The 13,115-nt window shown below is 46.1% G+C and overlaps 1 long non-coding RNA gene across 1 annotated transcript in view; it reads left to right on the top strand.

The window, feature by feature from the left end:
• The window catches only part of LOC125413427 (uncharacterized), an 18,948-nt gene extending 18,285 nt beyond the window's left edge, over nt 1-663 (top strand). Inside the window, exon 3 of the long non-coding RNA XR_007235991.3 lies at nt 267-663. This is a non-coding gene — a long non-coding RNA (uncharacterized LOC125413427). The remainder of the gene's footprint in view (nt 1-266) is intronic.
• Nucleotides 664-13,115: the final 12,452 nt, after the last annotated feature.

Raw genomic sequence — 13,115 nt, 5'->3', positions numbered from 1 at the left:
CAGTGGTAAAGGCACTGGCTGCCAGGTCTGATGACCTGAGTTCAGTTCCCAGGACCCACAGAGTGGAAGACTAGAACTGAGTCCTGCGAGTTGTCCTTTGACCTCTACAGGAGTTCCATGACATGTACTCCCTCCTCCCACATACACGTGCACGTGTGTGCAAGCATACACACACACTTACACATACAAGCAAATAAATGTACTAAAGAACAAAACAAAATTCCAGCCTGGAGATAATGACTTAATTGTGCTTACTTAACTTACAGGAACACGGATGACTCGAAAGATGGCCGCATCACCAAAAGCCTCCCCTCCCCGCAACAGCTACAGTCCCATCTCGTCCGTACTCTAGGACCACCATGTGTAGCTGGGGAGGGGAGAGCAGGAGGACGTGAGAGGCAGCTGTCTCAGATGGATCTGTTGGGAGGACAGCACCTCACAGCGAGCTCTTGTCCCAGAAGTTCACATTTCCGATGGCCCCGTTTTATTAGAATGTTCCCACTGACGGAAACAAAGCTCCTGAACATTTTAGGTGACAAGTGGGAAAACTCAGGGACAACATACAACGACCTCACTCTATGCGAAGTCAACATAAGCCAAGGCCAAGCATCGTACGTCTTTTTCTTGCTCCTCCAAAGAAATTAAACATCGCTGTAGCCAGCATTCTTCTTGCAGTTGACCCCTCTCTCTCTCTCTCTCTGCGTGTGTGTGTGTGTGTGTGTGTGTGTGTCTGTGTCTGTGTCTGTGTCTGTGTCTGTCTTTGTAACACATATATTCTCCATTGTAGAGGACATCAGATCCCCTCTGATGTACAGGTAGATACAGATCTACCTGTAGCTACAGCTACAGGTAGTTGTGAGATGCCCAACATGGGTTCTGGGAAATGAACTTTGGTCCTGAGGAAGAGCAGCAAATGTTTTTAATTGTTGAGCTATTTTTTCCAGCCCCTCAGGCCTTGAATTTGCTATGTAGTCAAGGATGACCTTAAGTTTCTAATTCCCTTGCCTCTACCCCCCGAGTTCTCAGACTGTAGGTGTGTACCACCAGCTGTTTATGAGGTGCTGGAGATTGAACCCAGAGTTTCATGCACGCTAGCCAAGCACTCTACCACGGGGCTACATCCACAGTCCCTGCAATCGGCACCATCTTCCAAGTGTGAAAATAAACCAATGACCTAACTTATTCTAAATGGAACTGTAAGCCACTTAAGATACTGTCTTTGTGTTAAAACTTGTGAGGACATGCTGAAAAGTAGAAGTCCAAATGAACATGCACTTTTTAAAGTTTATTTACTTTAAATTTACGTGTTTCAGTGTTTTGTCTGCAAGTATATATAGGCATAATGTGTATGCCTGGTGCCCAGTGGTTATGAGCAGTCAAGTGGGAGTCAGTAACCAAACCTGGGTCCTTTGCAAAAGCAGCAAGTGCTATTAACCAAAGAGACATCTTGCCAGCTCCAGTGAACACATTTTTAAAGACAAAAGATAGGAGCTGGGTGTAGTGGCAAGCACCTTTCATCTCAGCACGCGGGAGGCAGAGGCAAGCAGATCTCCAAGAGTTGGAGGCCAGTCTGGTCTACGTAGTGAGTTCCAGGTCAACCAAAGGTGTGACCCCACCATTCTACTCCACCTTGCCAAAAAAAGAAAGAAGAGAGCAGGAAGAAAAAGGGTAGTCTGGAGAACTGGTTCAGCAATTAAAAGTATGTACATGTTCTTCCAAAGGACCTGAGTTTGGTTCCAGGTTCTTGTTGGACCCTCACATAGCCTGTAAGCTCTGCTCCGAGCTATCTAACCAATCCTCTGGCCTCTGCAGGCCTGCATTCTACACATACATACACATTCACCCAAACACAGAAGCATAATTAAAAATAAAATCAAAATGTTTCTAAGAGGAAGGAGGACAAAAAGAAAGGAACAAACAGAGGATGGGCTTAGTGGTATTTCATTTGTATTCTAATAAATAAAGCTTGCCTGAAGTTCAGAGAGTAAAACAGCCCCACTGGTCAGCCTTGTATTCTAATAAATAAAGCTTGCCTGAAGTTCAGAGAGTAAAACAGCCCCATTTTCAGCCTTACAATCCAGGCAGTGGTGACACACACCTTTAATCCCAGTAGCCACACTAGTTTGTCATAGAAAGCAGGCGGTAGTGATGCATGCCTTTAGTCCCAGCCCCAGAGAGGAATACAAGATGGGAGGAGACAGCTCTCACACACAGTCTCATCCTGAGATTCCTGGAGGCAGGATCGCCATTTCGGTCTGAGGTAGAGGTAAGAGCCAGTGACTGGTTGTTTTGCTTTTCTGACCTTCAGGTTGAACCCCAGTTTCTGGCTCTGGGTTTTTATTAATCGTGCAACAGATAGGAAAGAGAAAGAAGGGGAAAAATTTGTGCATACAATGCTCTGCATGTAGCATGGCCACAGCATGTGAGACCACGGTCAGTGCCCTTGTCCTGCCTCAGGATGAACTTTGAGGGCAGCTACCTAACACCACCCTCCTGGACCAGCTGCCCAAAGAAAAGTGGCCTAGTGCTAAAATTAACTATTGGCGAAGCAGAGGTGTCCCACACATGTGACACTGGCAGCCTGCTGGTGCTGAGGCACACCTGCTCATGATGCCTAAGGAGTGGGCACCCCCGAAGGTTGCTGGGCTACGGGGAGCAGGTGGAGACACAGCAGCACCGCCAGCGCCTCCATCCCTGAACTCCATCCCCTTCTGGGCCAGTCCTGGGCAAACCCAGAGCTTCACAGACCACACAGGTTCCCAGCCAAGAATGAGGACCAGTGTGAGGTTACCTCGTCTAGTCAGGCCTGTTTCAGACTTCTCTGGAGAGGCTAGAATAGGGAACTGGGGGTTGACATGGAATCTTACTGGGGTGATTGTGGCTGGGAAAAGTGTGAGAGCCTCAGTCCCTGTACTGGGGAAAGGATCCAGGTGGGGCCACCCTTCTGACACCCCTGCAGGTGAGGAACTGCGGCTCTGGTGGGTCTGTTAAGAAGAAGGTAAGCAAGGCTGGCCTTGACACCAGGTGTCCCTCACCACCGCCCTGTTGTTCCTGTCTCCTGCAGGAGGCCTTCCTCTGCGGTCCCAGCCCATACCCAACAGGATTTAGAGGAGCACTTTCCTGATCTCTAGCTTTTATTTTCTCTATTTTAATTGGTGTGTGTGTGTGTGTGTGTGTAGGAGCTCACACACATGTATGTGTGTGTGAATGAATGTGTGGTGAGGTCAGAGGTTGACCCTGGGTGTCTTTCTCAATGACTTTCCACCTTTTATACTGACTCGGGGTCTCTCAGCTGATCCCAGAGCTCGCTGCTATGGCTCCTCTGGCCAGTCAGCTTGCGCCGATCATCATCCCCTGAGCCCTGTGATTACGGGGAGCCGCCATGCCCGCCGGGATTTAAGTAGGTGCTGGGGATCCAAAATTCAGCCCTCAAGTTTTCAGGGAGAGTGCGTCCCCCATCCCCACCTTCCTGGCCCTTGTGTAGCTAAGGCTAGCCTCTAACTCTGTAGCTGAAGATGGCCTTGAACTCGTCTCCTGAGTGCTGGGATCACAGCTGTGCACCACCCCACCACGCCCAGTTTGTGTTGTGCCGAAAATCAAAGCCAGGGCTTCAGTCACGCGGGCAGCCCTCTGCCAACTCAGCCACACCAACTCTCCGGAACGCTTGACCCACTCTTCCCACCTGATGCCCTTCAACCTGGGGCTCCTTACCGGCAACACCCAGAATGAGCCTCTTTCTCTGCCTTGGCTCATTGTAAAGAGAATGCCCATTGAGTCTCTGCTTTGGGGATAAGGGATCAAGTGCAGCAAGGACATTCACAAACAGAGACCCAACCTGAGCCAACCTCTAGCCCATAATTCCTCCACTCTTTCTCCAACTTCACACTGTCATCTCGAATGTTTCTCATTGCACTTTAAGGTTGTGTACCTTGGCTATTTGGGTGTCCATCTCTCCCAAGAGCAAGCCCAGAGTTTTCTTTTCTTTCACTGATCTCTGTGGTTCCAGGCCCCAGCTAGCATCTAGCACACAACCCCAGGGAAACACGAGGGCCTGGCCCACTCCAAACCTGTCTGAAGAAGACGGAAAATGTGCCCTGTGAGCAGGATTAGGAAGTGGCAGGCATGACGTGAGGGGCTTTCGAAACCTGAAGAGGCATCCAGCCACGTGAATTACAGCCCCTTGCTATTCTGGGCTGCCAGAGACTGACCTAGGACAACCAACCGGAGCAGGCAGTCAGCTGGGGACGAGGAATGCTGCAACCCAGGCCTCTGCTGCCTCCTAGTGGCTCTTGGGCCACAGCTGAACTGAGGTGGCCTGATTCTGCTCTTAAGAAGTCTGTAGGAAGGCTTCAGAGTTCTCATCTCCTGCCCGAGGATGCCCCACCCCAACAGGACTTGAAAGACAGAGAGAAGGCCTTCCCTTTTATGCGGCATGACTCCAGGGCTGGGCTTCAGTGACCCCCTTCATCTTCCTGAGCGTCCATTTTCTTATCTGCTAACATGAGGATGGATCCCACTGCTTGGAAGCTGTTTAATAAGCCCTAAAGACCCAAACGACAGCTATTGCTAGGTCGATGTAGTACAGGCTGCCTTCAGACTCCCTATGAAGTCAAAGATGAGCTTGAACTGCTGGCCCTCCTGCCTCCACCTCGGGAGCGCTGGGATTGCAGACACTCACCTCCGCACCCGGTTTATACAGTGCTGGGGATCAAGCCCATTTATGTTAGACAAACACGACCAGCTGAACTACTTCCCAAGCCCCCCACTGCTACAATGAAAACAAAGACACTCTCGGAGGTGCTGGTGGTCCCCACTGCTCCCTGTCTCTAGGATGCCTCTGCCCACACAAAGTTCTAGTCTTCTTTTCCTGCAGTACTGGAACTTGAAGTCAAGCCTTGTGCACGCTAGGCGTTTCCCCACCGCTGTATGTATCCCCAGCCCAGCGCATGGTGTCTGGAGAGCTGAGACAGGATCCCCTGTCTCTGTTCTATACACCGACCTAGAGCTTGCTCAGTGGTGCTGGCTGAATGAATGAATGCATCATGGGTGAGCTCAACATTCTTCTACAGGCTTTCCTGTGGGGGGGGGGGGACAGGTGAGCTGGCTTGGTGTGCAGAAAGCACTTGCCATAGAGTCTGATGGCCTGTGTGTTGGACCTCCGGGACCCACACAGGAGAAGGGAAAGAACTGACTCCTGTGGTCCTCTGACCTCTCCACATGTGCACACCCAGCCCCTCCACACAATAGGTAAATAAATGCAAGTTTACATTTCCAAAGGATTTCTCTGTATAATTCAAAACTTTAAGCATAATCATTTTATGATGGGAGGGGTTTATTTCATCTTACAGATATAATCACTTTTATAACCACATGAAAACGTATTAGTGGGAAACAGAGGTACTAGGAGGAAAGCTGGTGGGAAATCGTATCCTTCCCCATGCACAGCCTCCTTCTCGAGGTGGTGGTGACAATGAGTGACAGGTGCTCCCTTTCTGCATGACTCATTCTCCCTGGTTCACCCTTGCCTTTCAGTGCTGGCAATGAACCTCACCCCAGGAGATAACTATGAGCCCCACAGTTGCCCGGCTATCTACATGAGCAACATCTGATGGCAACTGTGTATCTGGCTCAGAAATGGAGAGTGGACCCCACCCAGCCCACTGCCCAGGACCTCCCCACACTGGTACCTCGTGGGGGCAGGTGCCAAGGCTTTGGTCCTCGGGTGGTCTGGAAGCCCAAACCTTGGCTGCATTGGGACATGGTCAGAAGTGTTGCCCTGAGTGGCCCCTGGAGAAGGAGAATGGGCACCATTCAGGACAGGCCACACTTCTGACCATGTCCCTTGCTTGTCTCAATTTTTCCTTACTAAATATTTTTGGGTGTGATTATAAAAGTATACAGTTACTACAGAAATTTTAGGATGTACAAAAAGTCTAGAGAGGGCCAACCCTGCTTGTAATACAATCGTTCATTTGGCAGGTATAAAGAACACATCTCAGCCTGCCCACACCGTGCTCAGCCAAGGGCATCCCTGTGTCCTGAGACAAATACTGAAGGTGGTTTGGTGGATTTCTTTCACTGTTTTATAAATATTACTTAACTGTATATCTAGTTTGTTTCGTTTGGGGGTGAGTATCATGTATGTGTGTGAACACGTCTGTCTGTGTGTGCACGCATAGGCGTGCGTGTGGAGGCCAGAGGCTGATGTTTTGTGTGTGTCTCCCTCAACCATTCTCCACATTTTTTTTGAGACAGGGTCTCTCACTGAATCTGGAGCTCAATTCTGAAAGATTAGCTGGCTAGCAAGTTCCAGAGATTCTCCTGTTTTATATCCTGAGTGCTGGGATTATAGACATGTGTCATCAGGCCTGGATTTAAATATATATTTTAATATTGTGTGTGTGTGTGTGTACTAGGAATCAAACTCAGGTCCTCATGCTTGAAAGGCAAGCTCTTTACTAACTGAGCCATCTCTATAGCCTCTTTTTTTTTCTTTTCTTTCTTTCTTTCTTTTTTTTTTTTTTTTTTTTTGATACATGACCTCATCTAGTTCAGTTCCTGCCTCGGCCCCTCCCCCAAGTGCCGGGATTACAGGCCTGCATCACCATGCTTGGCCTCTCTACCTAGTTATTTTAAGCACTTGAGGTCATCCTGTGTCCCTTTAGGATGCCAACCAAAACCGTTCTATCACGTGTGTTATCAGTCACTCTCTCATCTTCAATCTTTCTTGATTCTAAATATTGCTGTGACTAAAATCCACTTACTTATTTTTATTGTTATTTTTCAGTACGTGTATTAGCGTCCCCAGAGAGACTGAGAACATAGAAGTTGTTCTATTCTTGAGGCACGGTGTCTCCTTAGTACCCCTTTGGAACCAAAGATCTGTGGGGCGCTCCAGAGACCCGAGGGGTTCCTGGTGAAAGGCTGGTCCTCAGTCACAGATGGAAGCCTGGGAATGCTGATTCTGGCATCACCGAAGGAATCCGCATCTGCCCTCACAGGGAAAGCAACCTGGCAGTAACAGGGAGACCAGGGGGCAAGAGACAGAAACCTTTCTTCTTCCCTTTTATCTGCTGCAACCAGAAGATGGGGCCTACATTTGGGGGTGGTCACCCCACATCAATTAAGGCAATCAAAGCAAGCCCTCCACCAATCACTCCCTGATTGAGTGATTCTAAATTGTGACCAGGTGACATTTAAAGCCAACCACCACAGTTGGCATACAAAGTCGGAAGTGCCACTGTGACATTTTCATACACACACTGCTGTAAATGGCTCACGTCTGCCCTTTTGGTTCCCCTGTAGGCCCACTCTGATTGGTCCTTGTCCTCCTCCCTAGATGCCGCATAGGAGAGAAAAGATGCAGTCTTTGTCTTTCCTTTCCCACTTGTCTTATTCTCTCCCCTTCCAGACTCCTTCCTTACTGGTAGAGGCCTTTTTCATTTTCACACTCTCAGTGTTTTTTCCTCTCAGTCTAGATTCCAAACGTGACATTTGTCTGAGTCTGACTTATTTCTCTTAACACAATGATCTTCAGTTCCATCCATTTTCCTGTGATTGACATGATTCCATTTTTCTCTGTGGCTGAATAAAACCCCGTTGTGTGTATGACCAGTTCATCCGCCGTCGGGCATCTAGGCTGGATTCTCTCTTCGGCTCTCGTGAATGGTACAGTAAGCCTGGGTTTGCAGGTATTTCTGTGGTCCACTGATTCAGACTAAAATCCCTCCAGATTACTTTGTGATCTGCTTTGCTTATTTTTTAGTATATTTTCCTAGGAAATGAATTATTAGATGAAATGGGAAAAAACTACCAGAAAAAAAGCAAAAAGTGCTGAACTTTATTATGAAGTACGACTGGGAGTGTAGTCAGTAGTACTTACCTGTGTGTGTAGTCAGTAGTACTTACCTGTGTGTGCACACTTGCATCCTACTCTGCGGCTCTGCTGCTGTGCTAAGACACTGCCCAGAAGCCACTCAGGGAGGCAGGGTTGATTTCACCTTCCGGCTGATAGTCTATCATCAAGGGAAGTCAGGGTAGGAACCTGGAGGCAGAACCTGAAACAGAGACTACAATCGGATGCTGGCCGCTGGCTTACCCTTTATGGCCTGCTCAGCTTGCCTTGCTTTACTACCAAGGACCACCTACCTGCCTAGGGATGGCACTGCCCACAGTGGACTTGACCCTCTCACAGACAATAATCTAGAAAATGCCACACAGACATATGCTGACCAATATGATGGAGGCAATGCCTCAGTTGAGGTCCCCTTTCTCCAGGTGACTTGAGTCTGTAGCAAATTGACAAAAATTAACCAGCATACATCCTCCCTCCCAATGGTTCTCTTTGACTGCAAAATAACACAACTATTTGAATACATAATTGACATAATACAGAGAGATACAAAGGAAAAATAATAGTCATCTATAGTTCTACTACTCCTAAATAATTATGATTACCAGTTTTGTTTGTTTGGGAGGTCTTGAGAGGATGGGTTGTTATTTGGAAATAGTCTTATTTGTCACAGGGTGACCTTGAACTCACTGAGTAGCTAAAGGTGACTGAAACTAGCTTCTCCTGCCCCCATCTGCTGACTGTGGGCTTACAGGAGTCTGTCAGCACACCTGGTTAATCTGGAAAGAACCAGGGCTTCGTGTGTACTAGCCAAATGCTTGCTAAGGGAACAATAGCGTCCTCCAACTGCTAATAACCTTGATACACACTTTCCCAGGGTTTTACCTGCACATGGAAGTTGTTTAATGCAGCCTGAAAGTCCTGGTATTTTAGTTCAAATAGTGTATTTTATGTGCACAAGTACATTTTTTGAAACTCTACTATTTTGATTCTGTAGTCTAAAACGTTGAGGATAATCTTATGTTTGTTCCTCGTCCATGAGAGCACTGAACTAAATTCCCATTGGTATATATTTCTACCACATCATTTTTAATGGCTACAATGTGTTACACTGTAATTACATACTACAATTTACTAAATTATTCTTCTAGTCTCAAATATTTAAGTTATACAGTAATCTTCCCTTATTTATAACTTTCTCCATAATCAACCAAAGTCTGAAAATACAACCAAGCATAGTGGTACGTGCTTATAGTTCCAACAATCGGGAGGCAGAGGCAAGGGAATTCCCACAAGTTCAAGGCCACCATGTAGAGTTCCAAGTCAGTCCCAACTACATAGTGTAACCAAACCTTTTCATACATCTTTTTTTTTTTTTTGAAGTTTCTCGTTCCTCAAATTCTTCGTCTCTAGAATAAAACCACCTGGTGGCACACGCCTTTAATCCCAGCATTCAAGAGGCAAAGACAGGCAGATCTCTGTGAGCTTGAGGCCAGCCTGGTCTACACATCAAGTCCCACACCAGCCAGGGATATATGGTGAAAGGAGCAAACACAAACTGCCACCACATCTGCCTGGGAATGAGCTGCAGCCGTGATGTGCTGTGGAGCCGTCCTCCGGCCCTGCCGTCTCCGTTCCCTCTCTGTGTGTGTCACACTGCGGCTTCTTCCATCCTTTGCTGCTTTTCGCCTGGCTATTTCTCTATACACTGCGACACTGAGGAGACTTCCCTGGACCACTGTCACACTCAGCTTTCCTCCTTCCTGGACACTAACATTACAGTAAAGATTTATCAATATGGGCTGGCAAGCGGCTCCGTAGGCAAATATGCTTGGTGTCAAGCCTGAGGGTTTGAGTTCAGTCCCCAGAAACCATGTGGTAAAAAGAGAAAACGGCATTCTGTAAGCTGTCCTCTGACCTTCATATATGTACACACATTAGATAGATGATAGATAGATAGGTAGATAGGTAGATAGATAGATAGGTAGGTAGGTAGGTAGACAGGCAGGCAGGCAGGCAGGCAGACAGACAGACAGACAGACAGACAGACAGACAGACAGATAGATAGAAGATAGATAGATAGGTAGGAAGGCATGATGACAGATTCCATTGCTTCTAGACTTTGGAAGCAATGAGTGCAGATGGGTTTAGCAGAACTAAGGCAAGCTGATCCTAGAGATGGGAGAATCATCCAGATATGTGGGGCAGAGTTCTCAAGAGCCCCGAAGTACAGTCTTAGAATAAGGTGAAGGCCAAAGGGGTTTGATCAGAGGATGAGAGAAAGCTTCAGGGGAGGCCATCAGTATCCCAGTCCCTTCTCTCCTCTGCAGCTTTGGCTGATTCCCCAACACACACACACACACACACACACACACACAGAAAGACAGAGAGAGAGAGAGAGAGAGAGAGAGAGAGGGAAGAGGGAGGGAGGGGGAAGAGAAGAGAGAGAGAGCACACATGTTTTAAAGTGTTCCTTGGAGAGGGGAAAACTGAGTTTGCTCGGGTTCAGTTAAGAGTGTGAGTTCTGGAAAAGTCCATTTGACTGCATGCTGACTGCTGAGTTGTCCTTCTCCTTTCCTGGGCCCCCAGAATGACAGTAGCCACCCTTTCACTTCCCAGAGAGAGATTTGAGAAAACATTTCTGAAAACCGAGGAGCAGAGAAGAAAGATCTAAAACCCTTGACATCTGGTTTCCCAAGGCTGAGTGGCCTGGCCTCACACTGCCTGGCACTTCAAGGTGACAAACTTCATGCCTAGTTTTGGTCTTCATTCAGTGACAGCACAAAACAACAGAACAGTCCAATACGGTGCCACAAAGTGCAAACATCACCCTTAGCTACTCAGTGAGTTTGAAGCAGGCCTGATGTACTTGGGACCCTGTCTCCCCACCTCTGGGGGGAAAATCAGGAGCAGGCAATATATGTGAGACAGGGAAAGACTACTAATGTTAATAACATTAATATAATTCATGTTATATTTACTTCAGAAAAGAGAAAGGCCACCATGTCCATTAAATGGAAGCAAGATACTTCTGCTTTTAAAAAGTTCATCATATGAAGTTTACTGTTGAAGGAGAGAATGGGTCCTTTTGTTTCATCCCACCCGGCTAGCTTACACTGAAATAACCACACAGAAATTGTATTAATTAAATTACTGCCTGGGCCATTATATCTAGCCTCTTCTTGGCCAACTCTCACATCCTGTTCTAAACCATTTCTACCAATCTGTGTAATACCATGAGGTCGTGGCTTACCAGGAAAGATTCTAACCAGCATCAGTCTCAGGCAGGAGAATCATGGCAACTGCCATACTGCCCCTCTTCCCAGAATTCAGTTCCGTCTTTCCCTCTTACATGAGTTCCGCCCTATCAACTAGGCCACAGCAGTTTCTTTAATAACCAATGACAGCAACACAAATACAGAAGGACCTCCTACACCATTTCCCCTTTTCTATTTAAACAAAAAGGAAGACTTTAGTTTTAATATAGTAAAATTATATATAACAAAACAGTTATTAAACAAGAATTACAGTTACAATATTTATATATATTTTATTTTTATCATAATTAAAGAAAACTATAATCATAACTATAAATTCTTTAATTCCATCAAAGACTCCAGAAGGATATAATATTACCTAAGTAAAGAAGAAGTAAGCAACTTTCAAAACTCTAGAAATGACAGAGACATCTCGCTGCCTGGACAATCATCCAAAGTTTTATTTTGTACCATTGGGGCATCCATCTTTAGCCTACAGGCCCATAGTGTCCAGCAGACTTGTCCATGAAGCAGGAAATTTCAAAGACAGTTCAGTCATTTTCTTCTGTGTCCTGCAGAATGTCTCATAGACTCTTTCATGAATCAGGAACCCCGAAGGATCATCTCACCTTTAGGCAAGTTTAGCAGTCCTCTCTCTGTGGGTTCTTTATGTCCAGTTTATGCAACAGTCCAGGCAAGAGCAGTTTCTTGCCCAAATAGCTAACCAACTCCATAAGGAACCTCTTTGATGCCCATCTTCCTCTTGAAGTAGATTGGTGCTGCCAGGAGCAGACGTGTCTCATTGTCATGAAAAGCCTTAAGTTATTAGAACATCTTAAATGCCATATTTTGTAGCCTTTGAAAGATAGAATGCCTATCTGAAATATATCTATGCATGTAACATGAAGACCGGCTTGTTGGGGTTTCTGTCCTGCCTGGTACCCCACAACCGGCAAGCCCCAAAGAAAAATCACACAGAAGACTCCAAAAGATTATAAACTGATTGGCCCTTAGCTCAGACTACTTATTAGCTCTTATAACTTATGTTAGCCCATTATTTTTTATCTATGTTAGTCAAATAGCTTTGTACCTTTCTCAGCATGGCAGCTCACATGTTGCTTCTTCAGTCGTCTGGGCAGGACTGGGAGGAATGGGCTTCCTCCAAACTTGCCTAAAGGTGAGATGATCCTTCGGGGTTCCTGATTCATGAAAGAGTCTGCAAGACATTCTGCAAGACACAGCAGATAGTGACTGAACTGCCTTTGAAATTTCCTGCTTCATGGAAATGTCTGCTGGATACTATGGGCCTGTAGGCTAAAGATGGATGCCCCAATGGTACAAAAAAACTTTGGATGACTGTCCAGACAGTAAGATGTCTCTGTCATTTCTAGAGTTTTGAAAGTTGTTTATTTCTTGTTAACTTAGGTAATATTATATCCTTCGGGAATCTTTGATGGAGTTGAAGAATGATTAGTTATAGTTTTCCTTAGTTATGATAAAAGATAAAATAGATATAAATATTGTAACTGTAATTCTTGCTTTATAACTGTTTTGTTATATGTAATTTTGCTATGTTAAAATTAAAGCCTTCCTTTTTGTTTAAACAGAAAAAGGGGAAATGATGTAGGAGGGTCTTCTATCTATCTGTTGCTTTCATTTGGTTAATTAATAAAGAAAACTGCTTGGCCTGATAGGTCAGAACATAGGTGGGCAGGGAAGACAGAACAGAATTGTGGGAGAAAGAAAGCAGAGTCAGGCAGACACCATGAAGCTCCAGCCCAAGATGGACGTAGGTTAGAATCTTCCTGGTAAGCCACCACCTCGTGATACTACACACATTAATAGAAATGGGTTAATTGAGATGTGAGAGTTAGCCAGTAAGAGGCTAGAGCTAAAGGGCCAGGCAGTGTTTAAATGAATACAATTTGTGTGTTGCTATTTCGGGTGTAAAGCTAGCCGGGTGAGAGCCAGGTGGGACAAAAAGCAGGCCTGCTTGTCTCATCACT

Source organism: Myodes glareolus, chromosome 6 (assembly GCF_982192425.1).
Source record: "Myodes glareolus chromosome 6, mMyoGla1.1, whole genome shotgun sequence".
Classification (NCBI taxonomy): domain Eukaryota; kingdom Metazoa; phylum Chordata; class Mammalia; order Rodentia; family Cricetidae; genus Myodes; species Myodes glareolus.
This window is presented reverse-complemented; position numbering and strand designations above follow the sequence as displayed.